The sequence below is a fragment of the Triturus cristatus genome, chromosome 12 (assembly GCF_964204655.1).
Source record: "Triturus cristatus chromosome 12, aTriCri1.1, whole genome shotgun sequence".
Classification (NCBI taxonomy): domain Eukaryota; kingdom Metazoa; phylum Chordata; class Amphibia; order Caudata; family Salamandridae; genus Triturus; species Triturus cristatus.
Window position 1 is genome coordinate 776,185,190 of NC_140595.1, and position 14,214 is coordinate 776,199,403.

Sequence of the window (14,214 nt, forward strand, 5' to 3'; positions counted from 1 at the left end):
AAGAGCCACCAAATTAAGAGAAATGTTTTGGGCATGAGAAAGATTTATGCCTGATATATACATATAGGAGTAACTGGGGTAAGAAATCCCAAAGTCTGATGTACTTTTAAAGCATAATATGATGTATTTATTTCATGCCAGAAATACAGATAACCAATAAATAGCCGAGGTGTTTAGCCCGAATGGCCAGCAGGTCAAGGGCTTTCTCAAGGCTGGTTGTAAAGAGGTAGGGATAGTGTTGTATAAAACAGATGATGTAGTTACATAAATTCAAGATCAACAAGAAGATCCACACATATTCATAATCATGTGAATGGGTGGGGTAAGGTGAGACTAGGAGGAGCAAAATGTCAATGACAGAGGTGACAAAGTGAAGGGGCGTGGGAAAAAGAAGGAGAAAACAAAGGAAGAAAGATTAAGAGGAGCAATAGGTCAATGACAGAGGTGATGAAGTGAGGGGACTGGGAGAAAGGAAGGAAAAAACAAGGAGAAAAGTAAGGAAAAAACAGTCAAAGATTTTATAAGCAAAACAAAGTATGCACAGTTCATCGCAGTAATCAAGCCCCTGAGCATTAGGCAGTTTAGCATCAAAGGAATCAAATAAAGCATGAAAGGTTCCTGATAAAGCGAAATGCGCACAGTTTGTCACAGTAATAATGCACTTGGAATTGAGCAATTAGCATCAGTAGGGTCCGAGAGCAACAATCCACTCTTGTATTATGTATCTGATAGAGACTACTAGTTGCAGATTCCTTAACGTAGAATTATCCCCAGTCGTGAGACTGGATCCAGAAAATTTTTGCCACAGCATCTCTGCGCGCCAGGGGCGGTACCATGCGACCCCGCCCTGACGTCGTCCGCAGACGTGACGTCAGCGAGGTCACAAGTCTCACCCCGGCGCGCTGACGTCATTTTCCTTCTTTTCCGCGTGCAACACGGGTAAGTCCTGAAGCTTGCCACCGAGGCCCTGTCCTCATTCTGCTGAGGGCGCGGGCTCCTCTCGGGACGTGCGACCTCGCCTGTCGCCACCCTATCCACCGTTTCCTGGCATCGGGTCGACAAGGACCCAGATGAAGGCCTACGCTACAGCTCTGCAGGCTTCTTTGGGCCCCCCTCCTCTTCCTGAGACGTCCGTGGATCCCTCGCCATGCGCTGGGCCTTCTGCGGACTCACTAGCGGCTTCGCCCCCGGCGCCGCCGAGTTCGACTTCAGGTTTTGGAGGTGTGGTGTCGTCGAGGTGCGGCCCTAAGGTGTTCCCCTCTTTGACCCACGGCGTACCTGCCTCACTGCAAAGCCCCACGGGGTTCCCTGCAGTATCGCAGGAGGTCGCCGGGACTCACGGCTCGTCTCATATTCCCCCTCGATCCTCTGGGCAGGCGGCTTTCTTGCCGGAGGTCGAGCCGGCGCCTGTCCGGCGTCAACGGCTTTCCTCCCCTGCCCTGGTGGCGCCGCGGGTGGAGGCCAAGATCCGGGGCGCCTCCCCGGGCCCCTCTTGGTCCTCGGCACAGGCGGCTGCCTCGTCGGAGGCCGGGCCGGTGCCTTTTCGGCGCCGTTCATTGGCCGCTTCGGCTCCGACCCTACCCCTTTCTCCGCTGAGGCACGTGGTGGTGGAGCTCGACCCGGCGCCCCTTGTGGATGCTTCGGTGCCGGTCGAGGACTCACCGGTGCCTGTGGTGGACTCCCCGGCGCCGTCCCGGCGTCGGATCGTGGACTCTTCTCCGGCTGTCCCTTCTTCTCCGGAGGATTGTTGTCTCCTTGTCTCCTCTTCACCAGAGACTGGACGTCGCGTCACTGCTTTTTCCCCCGGTGGCTTCCAGGGCGGGTTCTACGCCGTCTCCGCTTCCACAGCCCCCGGACCCGCTCTTCTGCTCCCTGCAGTCATCTGCCCCGCAGGCTTCTCTGCCTTCTCCGGAGACCCCTCAGGTTCCTCACTCGTCCATGGGCCTTTTCTTCCTCCAGCAGGGCACGGGGACAGGCGTGTTAGTTTACAGCCTTTGCCCATGGAAGAGTTGCTCTACCCCCCACGACACCCTACGGAGGCGAGTGTGGCCTATGTCCGGCCCATTTCCACGGCCACCGGCATTTTGCTGATGGGCAATCCGGTCGCTCCACTCCCAATGGACCACTTGTTGGAGGTTATCCACCAGGGCTCTGGTGGAGGGGAGCCGCTTCTCCCATTTGAAGCTTCGCTCCACAACTCTCTTCTGGGGGCCTGGGGGCATCCTGCTACAGGGGATCCGGTGCCTCAGCCGCTCCTTCACCGCCACTGTCCTGCCCCGCACGATCCAGTCTGCCTTTTTTCCCCACCCATCTGCCCAGGGCCCTGTCCTGTGGGCTGCTTTTTCCTCCTTGCCTTCGGTGCTGCTCCCGCCGTCACGGGAGGCTCGTGGTTGGACTCCTGGGGGTGTAACAATTTCGCCTCCACTAGTGCTGCTCTGCTCGCGCTCAACACACTTTGTGTGTTGGCCAAGGCTACTTCTGACCTGTGGGATTCCGCGGAGTCCCTTCTGTGTCGCGCCTCCCAAGAGGGTGTCCGCGCTGATCTGCGGCACCATGTGCGGGATGGTCAGGAGTTAGCTACATTTATTCTCCGTTCGGCTTTGGACGTCTCTGATTGTCTCGGCCGCGCAATGGTGAGTTCTGTGGCCCTCCGCCGCCATGCTTGGTTGCGGGATGGCATCTTTCCGGAGAATGATCGGGTGCGTCTTGTTGACCTGCCTTTTGATGGGACTCTGTAGTTTCACACCCACACGGACTCCGCTATTCAGTTGGCCCCAAAACTGTCGGAAGAAGATAGACTGAACTTTAATGAGGTTCTGGCGGATTCCCAAGCGGCTGCACGTCAGGTAATCCAAAGTGGCTTGGATACAGCTGATTCTGTCGCAAGGATTATGGGTTCTTCTGTTGCCACAAGGAGGAGTGCGTGGCTCAAATTATCCGAGTTCTCCCCTGATATGCAGGCAACCCTCCTGGATTTGCCTTTTGATGGCTTTGGTCTTTTTGGCAAAAAAGCGGATGCTGCGCTCGAAAGATTTAATGAGAGTAAGGCCATGGCTAAATCTTTGGGCCTTCAATCTCAGCCTAGGGGCTCGTTCAGGAGGTACAGGGGCTTTGGAAGGTCATCCTTTCGTTCATACAGACAGCCCCGGCAGCAGCAACAGCAGCAGAACACTCTGTAAAGGAGCTACAGAGGCATAGTCAGAGGTCGCACTCGAAGTCGACAGATCTCCTCCTCCTCCTCCTCCTCTTCCTCAGCCCCTCCCACCACTGCAAAGCAGCCCTAGATCCACTGTTCTGGATCATGCTGGTCCTGTGGGGGGCCGGCTTACCCATTTTCTACAAGATTGGGAATCGGTTACTACAGACCTTTGGGTTCTAGATCTTGTAGAAAATGGATACGCCCTTCCCTTTCGGGAATGCCCTCCAAATTACCCTCCTTGCCAAGGTGCTTGCTCGGAGGACCACCTTCTTCTCCTGCAGGAGGAAGTTCTGACATTACTGAAAAAAGGTGCGATAGAGGTGGTTCCAGAGCGGGAAATGGGTCAGGGATGCTACTCCCGGTATTTCCTGATTCCGAAAAAGGACCGCAGATTGCATCCAATCCTGGACCCCGGGATCTTGAATCTTTTTCTGAAGCAAGAGAAGTTCAAGATGCTCACCCTTGCGCAGGTTCTTCAAGCGCTGCATCAGGAGGACTGGATGGGGTCGATCAACTTGCAGGATGCGTATTTCCACATCCCCATCCTGAAGTCGCACAGGAAGTATCTCCGGTTTACGGTAGGGTCGCAACATTATCAGTTTGCGGTCCTCCCTTTTTTATTCTTACTACTGCACCTCGAGTCTTCACCAAGGTGATGGCAGTGGTGGCAGCCCATCTCAGAAGGTCGGGGATTTCAGTTTTCCCCTATTTGGACGACTGGCTGATCAAAGCAGAGTCTCCAGAGAGGGTGCTTCATCATCTGCAGGATACAACTCAACTGTTGTATAGATTGGGTTTTTCAATAAACGTACCCAAATCTCACCTGGTGCCCTCTCAGCGCAACCTGTTCATAGGGGTGGTACTGGACACTACTGTGTGTCGGGCATTCCCACCTCCACAAAGGATTCTCGACATACAGGAAATTATTCCCTTGTTTTACAATGGAGCGGTCGTTCCAGTCCTGAAGGTCCTTCGTCTGCTCGGTCTGTTCGCCTCCTGCATTCTGTTGGTCAACCATGCACGCTGGCACACGAGGGCACTCCAGTGGTGTCTCCGCAGGCAGTGGTATCATCACAAGGGAGATCTCATGGAGTCTGTGAGGATCTTCAGAGAAGCTGCAGCGGATCTGTCTTGGTGGAGTGTGGAGGGCAATCTGTCGCAAGGAAAGCCCTTCCATCTACCTCCATCGGTGGCCACAGTGATAACGGATGCATCCACTTTAGGGTGGGGTGCACATCTGGGGGATCTGGAGATCAGGGGTCTTAGGTCTCCAGAGGAAAGGTTGCTGTGGAGTGGTGTGGCTCACTGGTTAGAGGCAGCAGACCCGGAAGCAGAGGACGGCCCGGGACCAGGGTTCAATTCCCGACGCAGCAGGGTCGTGGACCAGGGCCAGCGGACTCGATAATTCTCGCCTCGGTGCCTACTCTAACCAGGGATCACACTCGGCAACTCTGGGCATTAGCTTGCCTCATCTCTACAACGGCCCCCCACATTCGCCGGGGATGCCTGGTTTCACCTTGGAGATACCCAGGAGGGACCATCTCACAGGGATAGCCAGGACGGGTTCCCCAGCGGTTTACAGTGCCAGGACGCCTCAGGACAGCAGTGCGCTTTACAAGACACATACATTTACATTTACATTTACATTCACATCAACCTTTTGGAATTGCGGGTGATACGTTTGGCACTCAAGGCCAGGGCCGGCTTTAGAGATTGTGGCGCCCTGTGCGACAATCTTTGTTGGCGCCCCCCCCGCCCCCCCCCCCGCCCCCCCCGCACCCCCCAGCAAACATTTTTTGTGTTGAGTTGTATGGTTTCTCAACCGCATATTAAATATATACAGGATACATTTTAGAATATATAAAATGTATGCTCAAATGTCATGTAAATTAAATAGGGATTAGATGGGGAACAGATATTACGACACCATCAGTCAATTATAGCTTATTTTATAGCCCAAAACAATATACATCTTGTTGATGTAATTATTAACATTTTCTGTTAATTTTGTAAAAACAATTAGCAAATTTCAAGAAAATTGAACTTTACGGGCTTTCATTTTTGCAAATGCCAATATTGATGTGGATAAGTCCAGTTGTTGTGCAATATCATTTTCAATGGATAGGATTGCCAAAGATGATAGCCTTTCATCTTTCATTGTGGATATTAAATATGTTTTAATTAACTTTAACTTAGAAAAACTTCTCTCTCCACTAGCTACTACCTCGGATTCCCTCACTGCCACCCTCCAACAGAGCCCCTCATCTTTAAGTAGCCCCTCTCTCATATGCATTTCATTTGTTGTATAGCGCTACTTATATCAGTGTAGTGTGTGTCAGTACTTTACACCACGCACACATTATACAGAGACAATGAATCATACAAGTATATAAATCAGTATACAGGGAATGCCACATAAGCAAATGAGGATTACAAGGTGTATGAATCACATTTCATCCATGCTGGTGGGCCGGATATTTTAAGAGGGTTTGGTCTGGGGAAACACAACCTTAGGATTTAAAGAGTACTCCATGGGGTCGGTTCAGCTTTACTGATAAAAATGTATATCTGCCCAAACATACTCATTTTAGCAAAATTAGAATAATGAAAGACTGGGGAAGTTCTAACTATGTCACAAAAAAAGAAAGCGAAGTTCTAACTATACCATTCATGTTTGTATGCAGCTCTTTGATGACAGTTCATTGGTCACTGTCCTATGTTTGGATTGTAACTTCTGAACTGCAAGTAACAAAAGGATCTCTGTGACAAAGGCAGTAACCCACTGAGCTTCCAGATAAAATACAGTTCATCTGCATTTAAAAACTACTAACAGACAAATGATTGCTCTCCAGCAGGATCATTAATCACCAGAGTTATCTGGGCATCTTTTATTGTCTTATTGTTGTCCTGCATCACACACGAAGTATGTGCCCTGCTGGGCCTGCGCATATTTTAAAAAGAAAAACATATTAGTAACACATTCTCTTACCTACTCCGTTAGTCAAACTTTGTGTCACAGCCTGCTGTGATAAGCAGCTGCAGGAGTCAGGAAAGGTGAATATGAATAAACAAACTTATTTTCTCCTGCGCTGCATAGAAAAAGAAATATCCACGCAGCAGAACATTGTGGCCATTGCCGGGAATGTGGAGATGAAGGGGTGAAAAAATAAACAAAGCCTCGTTAACATGAAAATGGTCTTTTAAAGACCTGTGAAGTACTCGGGTGCGGCTGCGATAATCTCTAAAACGTTGTGTGTGTGCACGCCCGGGAAGCTGTCTCTGCCCGGGCTGACACACATGACGTGTTCTTTGCGCGCCTGCCTTCAAGCCCTCACTGCGAGGGCCAAGGCTCATGTTTGGGTCGCTAAAACTGGGCCTGAGAAGGAGGGGATGTCACCACCCTATATTGTTTGTGCACAGTGCACATTTAAATTATTGATTGATTTTAAAAAAGTAGACCGTCACCTAACTCACTTTATGTTGCTGCAGAGAGGAGGCTCGGTCTCTGTGCCACTGCCAAAAATCCCGTGGACTGTCGGAGAGCGCGCGCAACCACCAGCAACATTAGCCGCCGGAAGAGTATCTGCGAGTTTTCCAAGGCCCGCCCCCGTTCGCATCCCGCGATGTAGGTAACGGTTTCAGTTACAGGCCAATCAAACGTTCAACACTTAGTTAGAGGCAGTCAGGCAGAGCAACGCATGGGCGGGCAAAACAAAAGTGTGCCTCCTGATTTGGTAACACGGTTTTCCTCTCTTTCCATTTCTACGAAGATACATCGTAGAAAAGAAAGAGGGGACAACCGTTTAACAGTGCAGGCAGGCTCAGTGAGTGCTGTTTTAAGAGTAAGAGACGTAGGTGGCGGCCGGCGCCCCCCTGACCTTGGCACCCGGTGCGGTCGCACCGCTCGCACCGCCCAAAAGCCAGCCCTGCTCAAGGCCTTCCTCCCTTCCCTTCGCGGTCAGTCAGTTCAAGTCTTGACGGACAACACTACCGCGATGTGGTATGTCAACAAGCAGGGAGGAGTGGAGTCGCATTGTCTCTGCAGAGCGGCTCTGCGTCTCTGGTCCTGGGCTCAGGATTAGCAGATTTGTCTGATGGCAAATCATTTGGCCGGGGTTCTGAACGTGCGTGCAGACAGTCTCAGTTGGCAGTTCTCCGCCGACCACGAGTGGAGGCTACATCCGGAGGTGGTTCGTCACGTCTTCCGGACGTGGGGAACTCCTCGGGTAGACCTGTTTGCCACTCACGAGAATGCTCACTCCCCATCATTCTGCAGTCTCCAGTATCCGATGCAGGGAGCGTTGGGTGACACGTTTCAGTTGAGATGGGACTCACATCTCCTTTACGCGTTTCCTCCCATACCCTTGAGTCCTCGGGTTCTGAGGAAGATTCACCAAGACCGGGCCCAAGTCATATTGATCGCCCCGGATTGGCCAAGAAAGGTGTGGTACTCAGATCTTCTCCACCTCTCCTCGTGCCCTCCGCTCCGTCTCCCCCTGAGGGCAGACCTCCTCTCGCAGTCGCAGGGGCAGGTTCTACACCCCCACCTCCAGAGCTTTCACCTTCATGCCTGGATATTGAACGGGGCAACCTGAATTCTTTTTCTCTCCCGTCGGATGTGGTAGATGTAATTTTGTCTGCCAGACGTCATTCCACTAAATCTATCTATTCCTATAGGTGGTCTAAGTTTGTTCTTAGGTGCGGAGAGAAAACTATTGGCCCTTTGAGGGCTCGTTTATCTGACATTCTTCAGTTTGCCTTGTCTCTTGCTCAGCAAGGCTTTGCTATGGACACTGTAAAGGGATATCTTTCAGCCTTGTTGGCTTTCCTTTGCTTGCCGGATCAGCCGTCTTTGTTCAAATCTCCTATTGTTTTACGATTTCTGAAAGGCCTTACAAACAAGTTTCCTCCGACTCCTTTTATTGTGCCTCAATGGGACTTAAATCTTGTCTTGACTTACCTGATGGGTTCTCCTTTCGAGCCCTTACACAAGTGTCCCTTGAGACTGTTGTCTTTCAAAACTGTTTTTCTCATTGCGATCACCTCGGCATGGAGGGTAAGTGAGCTTCAAGCTCTGAGTTTAAAACCCCCGTTCTTGACCATTCATGCTGAAAGAATGGTACTCAAGGCCAGGGCTGCTTTTCTGCCTAAGGTGGTAACTCCTTTCCATCTGGGGCAGTCCATTACCCTCCTTACCTTCTATCCTCCCCCTCACCCTTCCAAGGAGGAGGAGAGACTTCATCGTTTGGACCCTAAGAGGGCGGTGAGCTTCTACCTTGATAGGACTAAAGACTTTTGAGTGGACTACCAGCTCTTTGTGGGCTTTGTTGGCTTCAGAAAGGGCACAGCGGTGCACAAGCGCACCCTTTCCAGATGGATTGTCTTGTGCATCAAGATATGCTGCTCTTTGGCCGGTAAGGAACCTCCAGAGGGTTTAAGGGCTCATTCTACTAGAGCTAAGTCTTCTACGTCTGCCTTGTCTAGAGGTGTTCCTGTGGAGGACATTTGTAGGGCGGCAACTTAGGCCTCCCTCCACACTTTCGCGAAGCATTATTGCTTGGATTCTGAGGTGAGGAGGGACAGACACTTTGCTCGTTCCGTCCTTCAGGACTTTCTGGTATAGAAGGGTGGACACCCTCCTCCGGGAGTGGGACTGCTGTGGGAATCTTTTCACAAGGTAAGGAATCCACTGGCAGATGTATCCATCAGAAGAACAAGTTACTTACCTTCAGTAACGCTTTTTCTGGTGGATACAGTATCTGCCTGTGGATTCCTCACTGAACCACCCGCCTCCCGGTTGTCAACCCTTGTATACCTACAATTCTAATGATGGTGTTTCAAAATGTATTTGTTACTGTCAAAGGCAGTGTGTTATTTATTTTGCCTTCATATATGATCTCCACACTGTGTGTGTTGCTTTGTATATTATGTACTGTGTATATATTGCTGTCAGTCCGTCTGTGTGGCTCGAAGACACGGAAAAAAGGGCGGAACTGACATGATCACACCGACGAGGTCTTCTTATGGAGCCGGTGACGTCAGCGGAGTCGCGAGCGGAGCCGTGTCTCTGTGACGTCATCTTCGACCTCATCAGCGTGAACTGCTACAAAAGTTTCCGAATGTTGCGGGCGCAGGGGATATTCACAAGGTGAGGAATCCACAGGCAGATACTGTATCCACCAGAAAAGTAACTTGTTCTTTAGGACTCCCCCCTTTTTCCTCGTCCCCCACTTGATGGATCACCCCGAAACTTTCAACACAGCAGCTGAACCCACTAAAGCAAATGTTTTAAAAATGTCATAAAGATTCTTAAAGTGGCGCTAAAGTTATTGGCAAAACAGAAAATGCTTTTCCTATGGAAACTAGGTCCTAACTATTACTACCTACTGGAGATAGCCAGTGGGTAAATACTTTCTTTAATGTTCGAATTTTTTACATAATTTTTAAAACCTAACTTTAGTATTTTATGTTGCTATATTTGTTGCATTGTTTATTTTTTACATTTTTGTATATGTTTGAAATTTTGTTTAAAAAAAGTTATTTAATTTTGGGGATATATATAGAAAATGAATGGAATGAGATCACAATATTTTTGGCACGCTATTCTAAACTGTCTGTAAAAGAATTAGCCAAGCAGGAGGACTCATTACCCATAATTCATCAGCACAGGAAGTGACATCACTGAATTTCCCATCATCTATCTTGTTATGAAGTAACATCACTGGTTTCCCGCCAACACTGTCTTCTTTTAATAGCGGCCGCTGCGGTTGTGCTGCTGGCGTGTCAAAGGCAATCCCGTCTATGTACATCTGCTCATGCCCTGCGCCTGGTCCTCTTTCCATCCGCCATTAATACTCCAGTGTGACCCTTCGCGCCCTGATTCCCAGCCGCATTTCCTAGAGCAGCTGCCGCACCTTGCCGCTCAAAACTGAATCTGTATTCTCCTGCACCACCTATCATTACACATGCACCCACCTCACTCCCTGCTGCACCTCATATTTTCAACACTCACCTGAGCCCCCATTACACTATGCCCCTCCCTGTCCTGCATACCTCTCAACACTCGCTCCCTCACTACACACAGACAGAAATTTGGGATCTGCTACATGACCACTCACTGGACCTGCTCTTCTTGACCAAAACCTGGTTGTGCCCCTCATCGGTCCCCATCATCGCAACAGAAATCCCCCTAGACAAGAGTTGGCCTATATGAATGATTGGTCTCCAAATCTCTCAAATTGCCTGTGTGACAACAGGATGCCTCAGGATACTATGCACGTGGTGCTTTTCTGTAAATTTTATACTGTGTACAGAAGGAGGTATGTTATCTCGCTTATCAGACACATGTCCCCTCTACAATGTCGCCCTTCATATGGATTTTTACAATCGTTGCCAACATTAGAGGTGTTTTAGAATATCATCATTCCTATGGGCTGTTTTTTATTCTAGGAAAAAAACAGCCTAGGTTTTACCACCTAGTTTATATTAAAAAAGAACAGGTATAAAGAAGGAAGGATCTGTTGTAGGAGGCAATCAAATCTTTAAACTTTTTAATATGACGTGGTGACGTTTACATTGATATGATAGTAATTTATTAACATAAAGTAAAATGATTCAACCAAGAGTTTTTATATGAGGACCCCATGTTTTATATTGTAAGAAGTGTTATTTATTATCGGAAAGCGAAATGAAATGTATGTAATAATGTATTTGGCACTGCTGCTTGACCTTTTTTATATGTGTAATCGCTGTTATCGATGTTCTCTTTTACGACTCCGAATAAAGATCTGTTGATTGATTGAGTTCTCTAGACAGGACAGGACAAGCATATTCAGAGGCAGAATTGGTATCATCTAAAAAGAATCCATTCAATGCTTCGCCACCGTGGAAAGCACCACCAGCAACATGGAACACTTGACCTTCAAACACTTCATCACTGCCAACTACACCATAAGTAGCACCCTGTCTACCGCCCCCTCCTCCTCCCAGTCTACTCCCAACTTCAGCAGTAACCTCTACTGGCCCCCCATCTTTACCAGCTTCAACAAGATCACAGTAGAAAAGTCCACACCGGACACCTGGTCCAACCACACCTTAGTCAACGTTCGCATAACCATACCACACAACTGAAGAATCACCATGGCTAAATCTTCACAACGGGACTTGAACAAGATCCCTAAAGCATCCTGGTTTTCCAGACTCTGACACCACTGGCCTCGACACAACAACAACCTCCCCAAATCGAAATTCAAGCCCTGGATCTCCGACTATGCAGACACCCTGGCTCCTCTCACGGTCATGAGAACCAGACCACAAGCATGCTGGTACACGAAAGAGTTAGGCACACCAAACACCAGTGCAAGCAACTTTATTGCAGATCGAGGAAAGTTAGGGCAACACTGACAAAACTACCTACAAATCTGCCCTCAGATGCTACTAGCATCAATTCATCACCACCAAACGCTTCACGCTCATCAACCACATCAAAAGCAACCCCAGCAGCGCCAAGAAAACTTCAGCACAGTGAAGACGACACCTCTACAGCAGCAAGCTCCACCAGTGTAACCCCCTCTCTTGACCTCTGATACCCAGCTATCCCATTTTCCAGCACCAAAATCACCAGCGTTTACAACAATATTGATCCCCAACCGGACCCTTCAACTCGCCTACCCATCTCATCCATCACCCTTAATCAATCAATCAATCATAGCATTTGTATAGCGCGCTACTCACCCGGAAGGGTCTCAAGGCGCTGGGGGAGAGAGGTCCGTTACTGCTCGAAGAGCCAGGTCTTGAGTTGCTTCCTGAAGGAGAGATGGCCCTGGGTCAGCCGAAGGTGGATGGGAAGGGAATTCCAAGTCTTGGCTGCCAGGTAGGAGAAGGATCTTCCTCCAGTGGTGGCTCTGCGGATGTGTGGTACGGCGGCGAGGGCGAGGCTGGTCGATCGTAGTTGGGTGGGCGTGTAGAAGGTCAGGCGGTTGTTGAGGTACATGGGGCCCAGGTTGTGGAGAGCCTTGTGTGCGTGGGTGAGGAGCCGGAACGTGATCCTCTTGCTGACGGGGAGCCAGTGCAGGTCTCTCAGGTGGCCAGAGATGTGGCTGTGTCGGGGGATGTCCAGGACGAGTCGTGCGGAGGCGTTCTGGATGCGTTGGAGTCTTTTCTGAAGTTTGGCTGTGGTTCCGGCGTAGAGGGTGTTCCCGTAGTCCAGTCGGCTGGTGACGAGTGTGAGAAGTTGGCCTGATGTATGATGTCACTAGTTATAGTGTACACCTTATATCAGTCCAAATACCCTTATGGTGATTGGTTGTAAAGTCAACCTTATAGACCAGCTATCCTAGTGGTAGCATGGACAAGAGCAGTCTTAGGCTAAACTCTGAATGGCATGTGAAGCCAGCTGTGATACCATATATAATCCCTTGAATACCAAATGAAAGGACACCACAACAGATATATATATAAAATAAAGTGTATTTATTCTAAGCAAACCCTCAGCACTCTTTATGAGTTTAGAGGTAAGTACAACACAGTCTTATTAATGCATACAGTAAGTCACACAGGTAAGTAATACAGTTAGGCCCTAGGGGCCACGCAAACCATATACTAAATAAGTGGTATAAGAACCACTGTCACGGAAATAGAATAGGCCTAGGCCTAGGGAATCGCTGGGGCTACACTACACTAGCGTTAGTTAGGGATTGGGAGGCCCACGGGATTCGTGTGCAGAGTGGAAACACTCACGCGTAATGCGTAAAAGTCAATAGCAATGTTACAGTTTAGAAATAGATAGATTTAGGACACTTCCGGAGTAGCTAGGAAGTTGAGACTTGAAAACTAGACACTAGGATAGTCACTATCCTGATGAGCACCGGAGTACCCAAGTTACCTAGCCCACAGGCTGCGGGTGCATAGGGGTGAAGATGCGTCGTTTTCGTCGTCGACTCCTATGGATGCCTGAAGAAAGATGCTGACAGGCAGTCAGGGGAGAGTGTCCGGTGGATCCCAAGGCTGGGATCACGAAGAGAAGAAACCTGCAAGCAGAAGGGACAGAGTCAAGGTCACTAGCCAGTGACCACGTGGAACCAGGAAGGAACCAGGCGATGTCGTGAAGAGTTGCAGGTGAAGGTGAAGCTTGTCGCTGGAGCCAGGAGGACCAGGAAGCGTCGAGGACGACCAGGACCAGGAGGCGAGCTGTCCCACGAAGGCCCTTGCTGTCGGCGGCGTCGAAGTTGGACTAGGACTCACCAAGCCTTGGCAAGCGGAACCCACGAAGAACAAGGGACTTGCTTCTGGTGCAGACCAGGAAGGTCTGGGGTGCTTCTTCTTTGCAGAGAAGCGGGAGCCAGTCTGGAGGAGCCAAACCAGCGCAGAAGATTTTAGGGAGCGTCGTCACAAAGGCCACTAGCCAGCGGGCAAGCAACCGGACAGACGCGGCAAGCAGGAAAATGCTGAAGGGCCCCACGCAGGACTCGTGGAGTGTGGGGGGCTGGTCTTCGGTGCAGATGGTGCTTGGGGTTGGGGCTTCTCAATCCCCGGTGCACAACTTCGAGGGTACCTCAGAAGCTGCGCTGTAAGTTACTAGCCACTTTTCCCAGGTAGCCGGTCCCACGTCGCTCGTCGCCTCCACGGATCTCAGCTCTGCTGCAGATGTGGATGAGGGTCGGAGAAGTCTGGAAATCAAGGCTCTGGTCGGGCTCTGCAGTCGGTTCCTCGTCGAACGTTTCACAAAGCAAAGGGTAGTCACTTGATGGTGCCTGTTTGCACAGGGTAGCCACTCCTTGGCTACAAGGGAGATTCTTCAGTCTTCTTCTTTCGTCGAATGTCGAAGGTCCAGAGTTTCTGTTCAGTTTTGCAGGTTCAGGATAATCTAAAGTCTTGAGGCCCAACTCCCACTCTTATACTAATCTGGGGGGCTGGGACTACCTGCTAGGTCACGCCTTATGGGTGGGACCTGGGAGGGGGTGGTTACACCCACTTCCCTTTGTCCAGTTTCGCGCCAGAGCTGGGGCTGGAGTGCC

At 49.9% G+C, this 14,214-nt stretch overlaps 1 protein-coding gene across 1 annotated transcript in view; it reads left to right on the forward strand.

Annotated features, from left to right (window-relative positions):
* Positions 1 to 14,214, forward strand: part of DNAH2 (dynein axonemal heavy chain 2) — a 2,945,517-nt gene that overhangs the window by 2,617,745 nt on the left and 313,558 nt on the right. The gene's annotated exons all lie outside the window — the stretch shown is intronic.